General features: G+C 44.2%; 1 protein-coding gene across 12 annotated transcripts in view; it reads left to right on the forward strand.

Annotated features, from left to right (window-relative positions):
* Positions 1-12,929, forward strand: part of FAT3 (FAT atypical cadherin 3) — a 683,843-nt gene that overhangs the window by 125,218 nt on the left and 545,696 nt on the right. For 2 of the 12 annotated variants that reach the window (XM_053306916.1, XM_053306917.1), the window contains exon 1: positions 5,950-6,199. The exons of the other annotated variants lie outside the window; for them this stretch is intronic. The gene's annotated coding sequence lies outside the window, so the exon portion shown is untranslated. Of the gene's footprint in view, positions 1-5,949; positions 6,200-12,929 lie in introns of those variants that run through there. 12 annotated transcript variants of the gene reach the window in all.

Genomic DNA, 12,929 nt, shown 5'->3' on the forward strand with positions numbered 1-12,929 from the left:
TGTAGCAAGCATGAATTGTCCCCTTTGCTAAGCAGGGTCTGGCCTGGTTTGCATTTGAATGTGAGACTACATATGTGAGCACTGTAAGATATTCCCCTTAGGAGATGGGTCTGCTCTTGGAAGAGCATCTGCATGCTTGAATGCAGAAGGTTCCAAGTTCCCTCCCTGGCAGCATCTCCAAGATAGGGCTAAGAGGGACTCCTGCCTGCAACCTTGTAGAAGCCGCTGCCAGTCTGTGTAGACAATACTACTGCTACAATATTTATATACCGCTCGTCAACCAAAGTTCTCAAAGCGGTTTACATAGAAAAATAAATAGTACATAAAGAAGATGGTCCCCTGTCCCCAAAGGGCTCACAAGCTAAAAAGAAACATAAGGCACATACCTGCAACAGCCACTGGAAGGATGCTGTGCTGGGGTTGGGTATGGCCAGTTGTTCTCCCCCTGCTCAATAAAAGAGAATCACCACATTGAAAGATGCATTTTAGCTTTGTTAGTAGGGGTGAGCTTGATGGACCAATGGTCTGACTTGGCATAAGGCAGCTTTATATGTTCCTATGCAAGTCATTAAAGAGGGTTTTCCGATGTGTGAAATCTTGGCCACCACCAAGAGGCATCCCCCACCATGTGAAGAACCTCTGAGCGAAACTACCAGATGTCCGCGCACTTCCCAGGCACTCCTTATCTGGCCCTGTAAGATCCTGAAACTTGCTGCACCACCCAGCTGCCTCCTCACCAGTGCTGGGTGGGCCATTAAAGGGCCCCCCACCACTACACCACCCAGGGCACTTGCCCCACATTCTGATGCCTCCTGGTGGTGGGGTCCGGGATTTCTGACATTGAAAAATCCCATTTACTGACTTGCATGGGAACATAGGAAGGTGCTTTTTTAAAAGATGCAACTCACTGCTCCCCCGGCACTGCCCTCAGACCACTGAACTGGTTCATGGTTGGGCCAAACTGGAACAAATCGGTTCAGAGAACCACGAACCAGTCCTAATTCGGACCGATGCACGCTCCTCAGTTTGTGCTCATGCCTACTTCTGTGAGCTCACAGCCTCTTACATTTCTTCTGTTTTTTCTCCCTGGTTTAGTTTCACCACCCTGAAAATAATTTAAACATAGGTTGTTAATATTCATTAATTTAACTCTTCAGTGCCTTCAGTAGCACTCCTACATTAATGATATCTTCCTCCATGAACATATTAAACTGACCTTATTCTTATGGAAATGTGATCTCCCATTAATCTAAGAGGATAGATTGGAAGTCTACTGTAAACCCAGCTGTTCCAGCAATGAACTCTCTGAATGTTCCTTATTGTTGATGGCTTGAATGTTGAGGCCACCCACATCTATGCACACACACACAGACACACACAGAAATACACTCAGTCGCAGAAGTAGCAGGGAGTGCTAGCAAAAAGTGTCATTGATGTGAAAGTTCACTGCAGGAGGTTGCCTCTCCAGGTTTTGTGCTAGTAATCTAAAGATTGTCACTGATTTCCTCTTGGGTGTGTTTATCTTTCATTTCCATTGGATTAAAGAGGGGAAATATCTGCAAAGGATAAGTTCATTAAATGGAAACTAGCGGCTCATACCTAAAGACAAGAGCTGTGCTACTTTTGATAAATATTTGTTATACAAGCTGTCATGATACAGATTTGCCTAATAGTGGGGGGAAAGGCACAGTGGGTCCATATTAGCCCAGTTTCCTCTTTGCTTTGCAGTTTACTGGATAGCTGTACATACCAGTAGGTCTGGTTTGGGTTTGTCCATGAGTCCCTTCCCCTAACCCTGTGCACTGGATAGGGCACCCATATTATTTATATTGGGTGGGTTCAGACACTTATGGGAAATAAGTAGGAAGGAACTGGAGGTAATTCCTGGTACATGCTGGAAGTTGTGCATGTGCACATTTTGTGTTACCTAAACGCAACAATATCAGGTTCCCTCCTCTGCCCGGCACTCATTTGAAATCTATAACCAAGAATTGATGTTGGATGGGAAATGTTGGGCAATGGCGGGAACTCGGCATTGTCCACCCAACATTGGCAGGTTCGGATGACACCAGATGTGCACAACTTCCAGCTCATGCCAGGAATGCACGCTTTCTGTGAATCTCTGGTTCCCGCTTTACTTCCTGCAGGTCATCTCCAGGGATTTAATGGTTCATGACAACAAAGGTGCCAGCCAGTAGATGCCCTCCAGGAGAAGATCTTCCCCATTCATGTTCTACGATACTGAAAAGTTTCACAAAAGGCTTTTACAAATCTTTTGCCTCCGAAGAGAAGTTCAGCAGTTTACAGCACAGTGGATCAATGTAAATCCACAATTTAAATCACCAAGAAAATTAGGTAAATTTAAATAGTTGGTTAAAATTTTTAAAAACCCATTTATTATTTAGATATCATTATTATTTAGAAGCCCATCACTGTATGAGGAAGTGTGTTCAACTCTGAACAGTGCTTAACAGTTAGCGAATTCTTTCTAATGTCTAGTCTTCCTTATAATTGCAATCCATTGGTTCTAGTCCTACCCTCCGGAACAACAGAGAATAAATCTGCTCCTTCTTCTGTGTGATAGCCTTTAAGATATTTGAAGATGGCTGTACTATCTTCTCTTCGTCAGGCTAACATTCCGAGCTCCTTCAACCATTCCTCACAGGACTTGATTTCCAGGCCCCTCACCATCTGGATTGCCATTCCAGTTTGTCCTTGTCCTTGTAGCAATAGTCAGCCTTGAGGGAGGACTAAGCCTAAGTTAGAATAACTGCTTGGAGGGTGGGCTTCTCCAAATAAGGAAGAAAGCCTGGGAGAATAAAATCCTTGTGGCCCAATCCAGAGTCAGGGGCAGTTTTACTGGACAACAGCCTGTAGAAGAGCAGGGGAGGGGTGTGTTCAGTTCTTCCCTGGAGGCCTCTGAGTGAGATATGATCAGCAACTACTGTAGGAAAAGGGGAGACTAACAGCCTTGAGCTGGGAATCAACTGGAAGTTCCTTACCAGCAAGTAAGTAGGAAGGATAGGGGTCAGTTTAGCTAGACACGGCAGGGAATTTATTTTTGTTCAAGTGCTTGGATGTGAATGCATGGTTCTTTTAGTCCCTGTGGAAGGGTTTTACTTTAATGAAAGCTGTGATTATTGATTCCTTTATAGCTTTCCTTATCCAATTATTAATAAATCCTTCCTCCTTGTTGTTATAGAGTGTCACTCCTTATTGGGTCCTGCCTAGTCACACACTCATGAAGGCCTAAGACTGCTCAAGCCTTTCTTGTAGGGAGGGGTTTTCCACTTTACTCTCCCAGAATATTCCCTTGGAAGGGTGAATCTGCTTATGTAAAAAAGTAGATGGTGGCATCCTCCCTGGGATCCCTCACAGCTAGAGGAGGGATTTTGTATTCTCCCTGTTTTGATTATTACAGTCCTTCTTAAAATACAGTGCCCGGAATTCGACACAGACTATTTATTATTTTCATTTATATCCTGCTCTTCCTCTGAGGAGCTCAGAGCGGTGTACATGGTTATTTTTATCCTCACAACATCCCTGTGAGGTAGGTTAGGATGAGAGATACATGACTGACCCAGAGTCACCCAATGATTTTCGTGGTTGAATGGGGATTTGAACTCGGGTCTTCCTGGTCCTAATCCAACACTCTAGCCACTATGCTACACGGGTTCTCTTAAAAGGGCCTCCAAATGGGTTCGTGCACATCCCTAATTTAAGATCCGCCTCATTTAATATTTGAAGATAAAGGCTGAGAAACAACGAGCCGGGTCTCATGATCAGTGAGACCTGGTTTGGGGCACTGAGTGGGGAGAGTGGGCTAAGCCCACTCTCCCCGCACACGAGCATGGCAGGAACCCTGGGCGACCGGATTGGCTGCCCACACTATTGCTGGCTCCATGACGGAGCCGGCGGGGGGGAGCAGGGGCCTATTGGCCCCCGGAAGCGCCATGCTGCACGAGCGCGCAGGGCATGCTGGTGAGACCCCCGGAGCTGGGAGGTGACTTTTCCCCTCCCCTCCAGGGGTCTCCTCTTGAGTAGCTGCGGTGCGGCTATTCATGATTTTTAAAAAATCGGCTTTGCAGAGCGCTTGCTCCGCAAGCCCAGTTTTAGAGGTGGCCTACTTAGGCGGGTTAACCACCTGCGAGCCCGGTGACTCCCACGATCAGCAGAAATCAGGCTAGGCTCTCCTAGCCCGATTTTGCCTGATCGTGAGAATAGCCCCAGAATCTTGCTTGAGGTCAGCTCTGCATAATTGTTATGGGATTTTAACTGGAATCTCTGAGATACATTGTTCACTGGATCATGGCCTGGTCCATGTATGGCATGGTATAGTGGTTAGAGTGCTGGACTAGAACCGGGGAGACCGGAGTTCAAATCCCCATTCAGCCATGATACTAGCTGGGTGACTCTGGGCCAGTCACTTCTCTCTCAGCCTAACCTACTTCACAGGGTTGTTGTGAGGAGAAACTCAAGTATGTAGTACACCGCTCTGGGCTCCTTGGAGGAAGAGCGGGATATAAATGAAAATAATAATAATAATAATAATAATAATTTGCTACCTCTTATCTTAATCTGCCTTGCAATGTTGTTGTAAGCAGGATATAAAATCTTTTTAAAAAATGTATGGAGTGGGGGCGGGTGGGCTGTAGGTTTCTTTGTATCCACACAGCAGTCACTCAGGGCACTGTTTGTGAGAACTGGCACCTTCACAGATAGGAGCTATTGGTGTGGCTGCACGATTGCTGCGGTACTTCTTCTTCTTCTTCTTCTTTTGGCCAATGTGCAAGTTTGCCAGCCATGCATATAGCCCCACATGGAGGCGCAATTCTTGCAGTCGGCGACCACGTGCGAGTGAGCCTGGCCAGAAGCCCAGAGATGCTCCTGAGGTCCTTGCATGGTGGGTTGGAATAAGCACAATTCAGCTTTCAGAACATTATGCCTTGCCTGGAGCCATTAATTTAAATAAAGGGTAGCCACTGTTTTCTGTGGCATGCCTCGCGACTGGCTAAGGCTGGCAGTCTTTATCATCACGCAGCCTTTTGGTGTATTCCCGCCCCTGTTGAATCATCATTTTTTTCTTTTTCCCAGAGTCGGGAGAAGAGGTGGCAGGCTTTAGCCGCCAGATTCTTTCGCTGGAGTGGTTTTTGTATTTATTTGTTTCTTTTCCCTCACCCAGCGCTTCCAAAACGTGGCTTATTTTTAAATCAGTCGTTTGCCAAGCTGCGCGCAAAGCAGAGTGTTAATTGGGTCCAGTGGAATTCTCATTCCCATGGGGCTAAGAGAGCTGCTTTGGAAACACACACACACACACACACACACACACACACACACACACACACACACACGGTGGTGGGAGGGGACAGATAAAAAGCAAGCCGGCTTCATCAATAGTTAAGCACACCGCGCAAGACACTGAGGCTTCTGTGTGCCGTTCTGCAAAAGTAAATAAATAACGGGACGCCTTTTGTTGTTGTTGTTCCCATCGGATTTGGCAAATTGTTCCAATTGCCTTCCCCTCCCTGACTGTGGTAGCTCATTTGATGCAAACGGTTCCTAGCCAAGGGAGACGGGTGGGAGAGGGTCTAAAATCTGTATAAATCTGGGTCTGCACCTCCCTCTCCTACAAACTCCTGCCCCAGAGTGCAATTGCTATGCCTGTCCTTGTCAGCATTGTTCTGATACTAATTCCATATGTATGTCACATAGGAGCTCTCCGCCGCCCCTGCCACCCCAATTCACTCCCCTTCCCCCAATCCATGCATTTTCTCCCCCTCCCCCTCGGAAGGACAGATTTCTCTCTCCCCTCATGGGAAGCAGGGAAGCAGGGAAATCCAAACTTTCAACAGCCTGTGCATTGTCTGAGTACCTGAGGATGTCTTTCACTCAGCACTTCTCCCGTTTTCTTTTCCTTTCTCTTCTGCTCTTCTTTCCTTCTCTCTTTCTCTATTTTTAACACAAAGCGTATTTGTGTGGGGGGAAGCCCTAAGACCGGCCCGTTCTTTTTCCGCTCTCCCTTGTTACCGTGGCAGCGTGCATCTCTCTGCCTGCTGAAGAATGAAGCAAGCTGGCAGTAGTAGTTTCTGGCTGTTGCTTTTGGGATTACGGGAGAGGAGTCCACAGAGAAATGTTTATGGCAAGGATGCCCTGCTGAGTTTAGACGGGTTGTTATGTGTGACTTATTCCAGCTAAAAAGGTGAGCACTTCCCTGAGAGAGAGAGAGCGAGTGAGTGAGTGTGTGATTATTTTTCCGGTAAAGTCCGTGTGCATTGTTCTGTTGCTAGGTCTTGTTAATTAGCTCATAAGAGAGAGAGAGAGAGAGAGAGAGAGAGAGAGAGAGTCTGTGTATAAAGGAAGCTTTGGACTATAAGTCTTGCAAATAATCCATCTAAAGCTTCTTGTATGCACAGAGCAATGGATGCTCCTTAGTAATTTTTACTGCTGTCACAAGTCTTTTTCCCACCCACTAGTGAAAAGCCTCAGTGGCAAGGTAATAGCACTACTTCGTTTTCTTGTTCTACACTCGGTCACAAATCTGAAGCATATGTACACACATTCTTACATGTGAGGTTGTGTGTAGCATTGCGTAAGACCTGAGATTGCACTGTCAGGATGGGAGGATATATCTGTATTATTTATAGGTTTCAACGAATATGAAGCATCAAGCAGCCTAGATGCTTTTCATCCCTTTTATGGTAAAACTCGATGTCCGCAACAGTTCTCACAAGGTAAGAACGTCTTAGTTCAGCAGACCCCAAGTTTAAGAATGGCCATTTGGATTACAGTCCCTGTTGCAGAGAGTTATTAGTTTCTACAGAGCTCAGGACTTGTGCAAGATGTTGGCATTGATTGTTTTTCTCTTTTTGCCTTTGCTGGTGTTTTGCAATGCCTGTGCTGTATCATGCTTGATGACTTTAATCCTTAGTCACACTTGTTTGTAAGTAAGCCCAAGACATCCCCCAAGAGGTTTTTGTACCCAGATAAAAAATGCACATGTGCTGTGTGAGATGTGAAATTTGTGGTGTGTGTTTTCTGGTGTGTGTGTTTTTAAAATACAGTCTTTCTCCAGCACTGTGCATGTGGAAGTGAGATATGAGCCAAAATTAAGTGTGCAAACACTTCACTTCTGGAGTTTTGTATGTATTTTTAAGTATCTATTATACTCAGAATATAAAATAAAGTCTTATGAAGCATTCCCTAAGGGTCAAACTAGACATGAGGTTCCATTGCATGTTGGTTTTCACTTATGTTTTATCTTTTTTTCCCCAAAACCAAAAAGCAAAAGGCTGCTGTGAGAGAAAGGTATCCTTAACCCTTATCCCCCCCCCTTAAAAAAAAAAAGCCATTCTTGTTTTCCCCATGAGTGAAAAAGCAGCTTTCTTGGGGACAAGTGATTTTTTAAAATATCAAAAACAGATATTGGGCGAGACTTAGCCCCACACTGGTCTTCTGTTGCAGATTATAGTCTCCGCAGCTGCATTTTGCAAATCAATAAATACATACTTGGAGATGAATTACATGTAAATGTGTGTCACACACAGTTTGAGGGAGAAGGCTATAATGCAGTGCTAGATCATCTGCTTTTTATGCAGAAGGTTCCAAGTTCAATTTGTGGCATCTCTCGGTAGGACTGGGAAAGACCGGCATCTAAAATCTTGGGAGACCTGCTGCCAATCAGTGTAGGTGATACTGAACTAGATGCACCAATGGGTCTGACTCAGTAGAAGACAGCTTCCTGTGTCCCTAACTTACCTCTTGGGGTTGCTGTGAGGGAAAAATGGGGACTAGCTCATGTATTCCATCCCAAGATCCCTGAAGGAAGGGTGAGCTACAGTTCTCCCTAATTTTTTTCGTCTGTGTGCGTAATGAGTTTTGTTCTGGGCGACAGTATCAAGGCACTGTGTGTGCACATGCATTCAGAGTGGGGCCTTCCTGATTCAACCTGAGTGGAATCTAAAATTAACTGAGCAAACATCAGAAAATGTGTGAGCGCGCGTACATGCGCACGCCTTGGAGGGAACAGTGGTGAGCTATATAACTGATGGAGAAGTCCTCGAGTTGCCAGCACAAATATTGCTGCCAAACCTGTGTTCATGCAACTTCACATGGTTGGCCACAAGTCCAGCCAAGGAACTGCCAGTTCTGTGGGAGCGCGTGTTCTCAATGGGTGTGTTGTCCAACCTGCCGAAGTCCGGTTCCTGAGCTGGACTGCCAACTTTCCCCTGGCATTCTCTACCCAACTTCAGATGTAGGGAACAATGTCGGGTGAATGTGGGTAGCCTGGCTTGGGAACCAGACTTGGGTGGGTTTGAATGGCATGCCAACTGGGAGTGCATGCTCCCGCGGAACTAGAGGTATCTGGGTACTGAACTTGCAGGCAATCGTGTGAAGCTATCCTAAGAAAGAATTGGCAGCAATTGGCAGTATTTGCACCAGACTTCTGGCAGATTGTGTGAAGCCACCCTCAATTATTTGTGGCACTACGATAGACTGAAAGTAAAGTACACATTTTTCCCTACCTGGGCACTTTCCAGATTAAACCCTACAACAGTGGTAAAATGCTTTGGCTTGGCAGGATCATATTGAAAATGATCCCCTGGATCTCAAACTCCTACAGTGGGAAAATACAGCTACTTTTTTGTGATGCACATGCAGCGTTGTAGCACTATATCGCAAAGGTAAAATCCAAAAGAAGGCATCCGAAATGTGAATGGTACCTTGCTGTCAGCACAGGAACTGCAGTGTCACAACACAGGAAGTACAGAAGCACACTTAGCAGATCCGCAGTGACACTGTTGTAGGGTTTAAACTGGAAAGCACCCTGATCTTCTTTAGTTGATCTTTATCTCCCAGCTGCAATGGTGCAAGTGGCTATTTACAAACCTGTTTTAATGTTTGTTTGGCCCCTGGGAGCTTCTGGATTTTTTGACTTTAATGTTGGGACTTAAAACGTATCTGTTTAGAGAGGCTTTTAAATGTGTTTTTCTATAGCCTGGGTGCTTTCCAGATTAGACCCTGCAATGGGGTCACAACGTATCTCTGAAGTGTGCTTCCACACTTCCTATGTTGTGACACCACATTCCCTATGCTGATAGCAGGGTGCCGTTCATATTTCCAATGCCTTGTTTCGAATTTAATCGCTGCAATATAGTGCTATAACGTTATAAAGTTGTATATCCGCTGTAAAAAAGTTGCTGGTTTCTTTGGTTAGTTTTCTTGAGACTGCTCCCCCTGCTGGGTGCTTTGCTATTCATGTCTTGAATGAGATTTGCCCAAATGGAAGTATTTTGCCCTTGTTGAATGGCTAATCCGGAAAGCGCCCTGGTGGGTCTTTAATCTTAATTCTATTTGTTTTAATTTTTTTTTGTTCTGTTTGTTTTGTCATGTTATTATTTTTATTGTTTTACTGTTGTGCGCCCCCCCCTGAAGTATTGTACTGGAGGGGCGGGATATGAATATTTCTAATAAATAACTAAGTTGGAGAACTGTGCTTAGGATTGATGGGAGGTGCCACTGACTCCCAGGTCTTGCAATAAAGAATACTGTCCTGTAATGTTGGAGGAAAGTCGTTGTTTTTTTTTAAGTGCAGCAGCTTACTAGTTCTCTGATATAGAGGGTAGAATGAAGCATTTTCCCCCTATAAGGCACAGATACTCCTTTGGTTCTATATTTTCATTACTTTTGCATAACAGAAACCTGTTAACAATTTTGTTCTTTTAGTCATGTCTGTTCACTCTCTGAATTCAAGAGGGAGTGTTTGAGTAGTGGTTGAGAGAGTGAGCTATGCCGTGGTTCAAAATGCTCAATAAGCCACCTCCCATTTGCGGTATGGAGATAATAATACAGAACTGCAGTTTGCACTCTAATCAGAATGTAGATAGTGTATGTATGTCTGGGTATTTCCCCAACTGCCCAGTGGGGTGGAATGCAACCTGCCCATTAACGCATAATTTGTTTGCTATACTTTGGGTATAGCCAACTTTTGAATCAGTGGCAGCCCTGTGTATTAGTAGTCTTCAGCTGCTTAGGGGGCTGGTTCATTTATGCATTCTGAAGGCACCCAAGAGGGTGGAGTTGTTACTTGTCAGCAGCTTAAGGTATGGTGAAGGGAATTGGTATAGAAGTTGGCTATTTGTGCTCAAGAAATGAATTGTTTTAGAAGAAAACATTAGCTTCCCCGATGTGGGGCCGACAGAGAGCTCCTCAGAACCCCAGCCCAAAATCTGCAAGCTCTTTCAGGCCAGTCAGAATGATCTCAGAGATTAACAGTTGGCCATCCATGCACAATATGTTACCAATAAGAACAGAAAAGTCTGGATTTTGTCCAGGCTTTTGGGAGATGTCCATCTTTTGGAACTGTCCCATGACATACGTACAACTATATTAAAAATTCTCATTATTTTGTGTAGAGAGGCACATCAATCAATTGACCACTTATCAATTGATTTCAGTTCATCAGTTTCATCATTTTCATCAAGTGATGAAATATTGTCAGATATTCAGTGAATCTGGTTGGTGACAGCTTGCATTTTTAATATGATTCTGGTGTCATCTGTGAGTAACGCTAGGAGTGAGGATCCCTTACCTCTCTAACCCTTTAGTAGTTGGGGGCAAACAACTAGCATAGACAAGCTTCTCCTTTTGTTCACTTATGACAGGCTTCCTCAAACTGCAGCCCTCCAGATGTTGCTGAACTACAACTCCCAGCATCCCTAGCCACAATTTATTGTGGCTGGGTATGCTGGGAGTTGTAGTTCAGCAACATCTGGAGGGCCGCAGTTTGAGGAAGCCTGACTTATGATAATTGTAAGCATCTACAAACAGAGAGCCCAGTGCAAAGGTCACTGCCTTGGTCCACTCCAGGATTCATTCTAATTTCCTGCAGGAACCTCAGTGCCCTCTAATCTGGGTTAGAGCTCTGTGAAACTCCTGTGAGGTACTGGACTCAGATTTGTACACTTTAAAACTTTTTAATAGTTTTTTTCAACCCTTGTCAATCACATTCACTCATTCATTCCTCATATTTATAAACTGCCTAACACATACATCCCAAGTTAGTGTACAGCAATTTAAAACAAAGCAATACATTACAATAAAAACAATTAAAATCATATTAAAAATATATTTAACTGAAGGCCTGAGAAAATGGGTGTTTCTTAAGCAATTTTTGAAGGCAACCAGAGATGGAGAAGCTCTTATAGACAGGGAGCACATTCCAAAGCCCTGAGACAGCCACAGAGAAGGCCAGGTCCTGTGTCTCCTACAAATGAATCTGTGACTCCAGAATCTGTGACCCCAGATTCGTTCAGCCTCCTCCCTGGCTGCTTTTAAGGCACTTCTCAAGACCCACCTGTTTCGCCAGGCATTTGCCCTTTAAGAATAATAATAAACTGGGAAAACTCATCTCATAATGAAAGACCCAGGAAAAGGTGCAGTTCCAAGTAATTATAGACCGATAACCTGCCTGACAACCATGTTCAAATTATTAACTGGAATAATAGCAGATGAAGTGGTGCAACACTTATTAACTAACAAACAGCTTCTAGTTGAACAGAAAGGAAATTGCCCGAACACCAGAGGCACAAAAGACCAGCTGCTGATTGACAGAATGATTTTAGAAAATTGCAAGAGAAGAAAAACCAATCTAAGTGTTGCATGGATTGACTACAAGAAAGCCTTCGATTCATTGCCTCACACATGGATACTAAAATGTTTAGAAACAACTGGTGTCAGCAAAAACATTCAGATATTTATAAAAAAGCCATGAGCATGTGGAGTACACAGTTAACAATCAATGGTGAGACACTTGGACAGGTTAGCATTAGAAGAGGCATTTCCCAAGGGGCCTCACTATCCCCTCTGTTGTTTGTAGTCGCCATGACCCCACTTTCACAAATACTAAACAAAACAGGCCTCGGATACCAAACATCTAAAACATCAAGTAAAATAAACCATCTGCTATACATGGACGATCTGAAGTTGTATGGAAAGTCCCAGTCAGAAATTGAATCACTGCTAAACACTGTCCGTATATTCAGTAGCGATATAGCAATGGAGTTTGGACTAGACAAGTGTGCTGCATTAATAATGAACAGAGGGAAAATAACAAAAACAGAAGGAATAGAACTGCCCAATGGAAGCAAGATCAAGAACCTGGAAGAGAAAGAACCTTACAAATACTTGGGCATTCTCCAGGCTGATAACATCGCACACACTGAAGTTAAAAGAAAAATGGGAAGTGAATACATCAGGAGAGTTAGAAAAATCCTCAAGTCCAAACTCAATGGCGGGAACACCATACAAGCCATAAACACCTGGGCTATACCTGTTATCAGATACACTGCAGGAATAATAGACTGGACCCAGGCAGAGCTAGAGATGCTGGATCGTAAGACCAGGAAAATCATGACCATCAATCATGCTCTGCACCCCCGCAGTGATGTCGATAGGCTCTTCTCCCTCGCAGCTCAGGTTGAAGAGGAATGCTGCAAGTCCATCAAACAGTAGAGGAGGAGAAAAGAGGCCTTGAAGAATATATAAGGGACAGTGAAGAAGATGCATTTCAAATGGTCAAGAACGAGAAACTATTCAACACCAATGAAAGAAAGCAGGCCTACAAGAAAGAACAAGTCAAGAACCGAGCAGAAAAATGGAGAAATAAGCCCCTGCATTGTCAATATTTGCACAATATAAGTGGAAAATCAGACATCACCAAGACCTGGCAATGGCTTAAGAATGGCAACTTGAAGAAAGAAACAGAGGGTTTAATACTGGCTGCACAAGAACAGGCACTAAGAACAAATGCAATAAGAGCAAAAGTAGAAAAATCCACAACAAACAGCAAGTGCCGCTTTTGTAAAGAAGCAGATGAAACCGTGGACCACCTAATCAGCTGTTGTAAAAAGATCGCACAGGCTGACTACAAA

This window comes from Hemicordylus capensis, chromosome 3 (assembly GCF_027244095.1).
Source record: "Hemicordylus capensis ecotype Gifberg chromosome 3, rHemCap1.1.pri, whole genome shotgun sequence".
NCBI lineage: Eukaryota > Metazoa > Chordata > Lepidosauria > Squamata > Cordylidae > Hemicordylus > Hemicordylus capensis.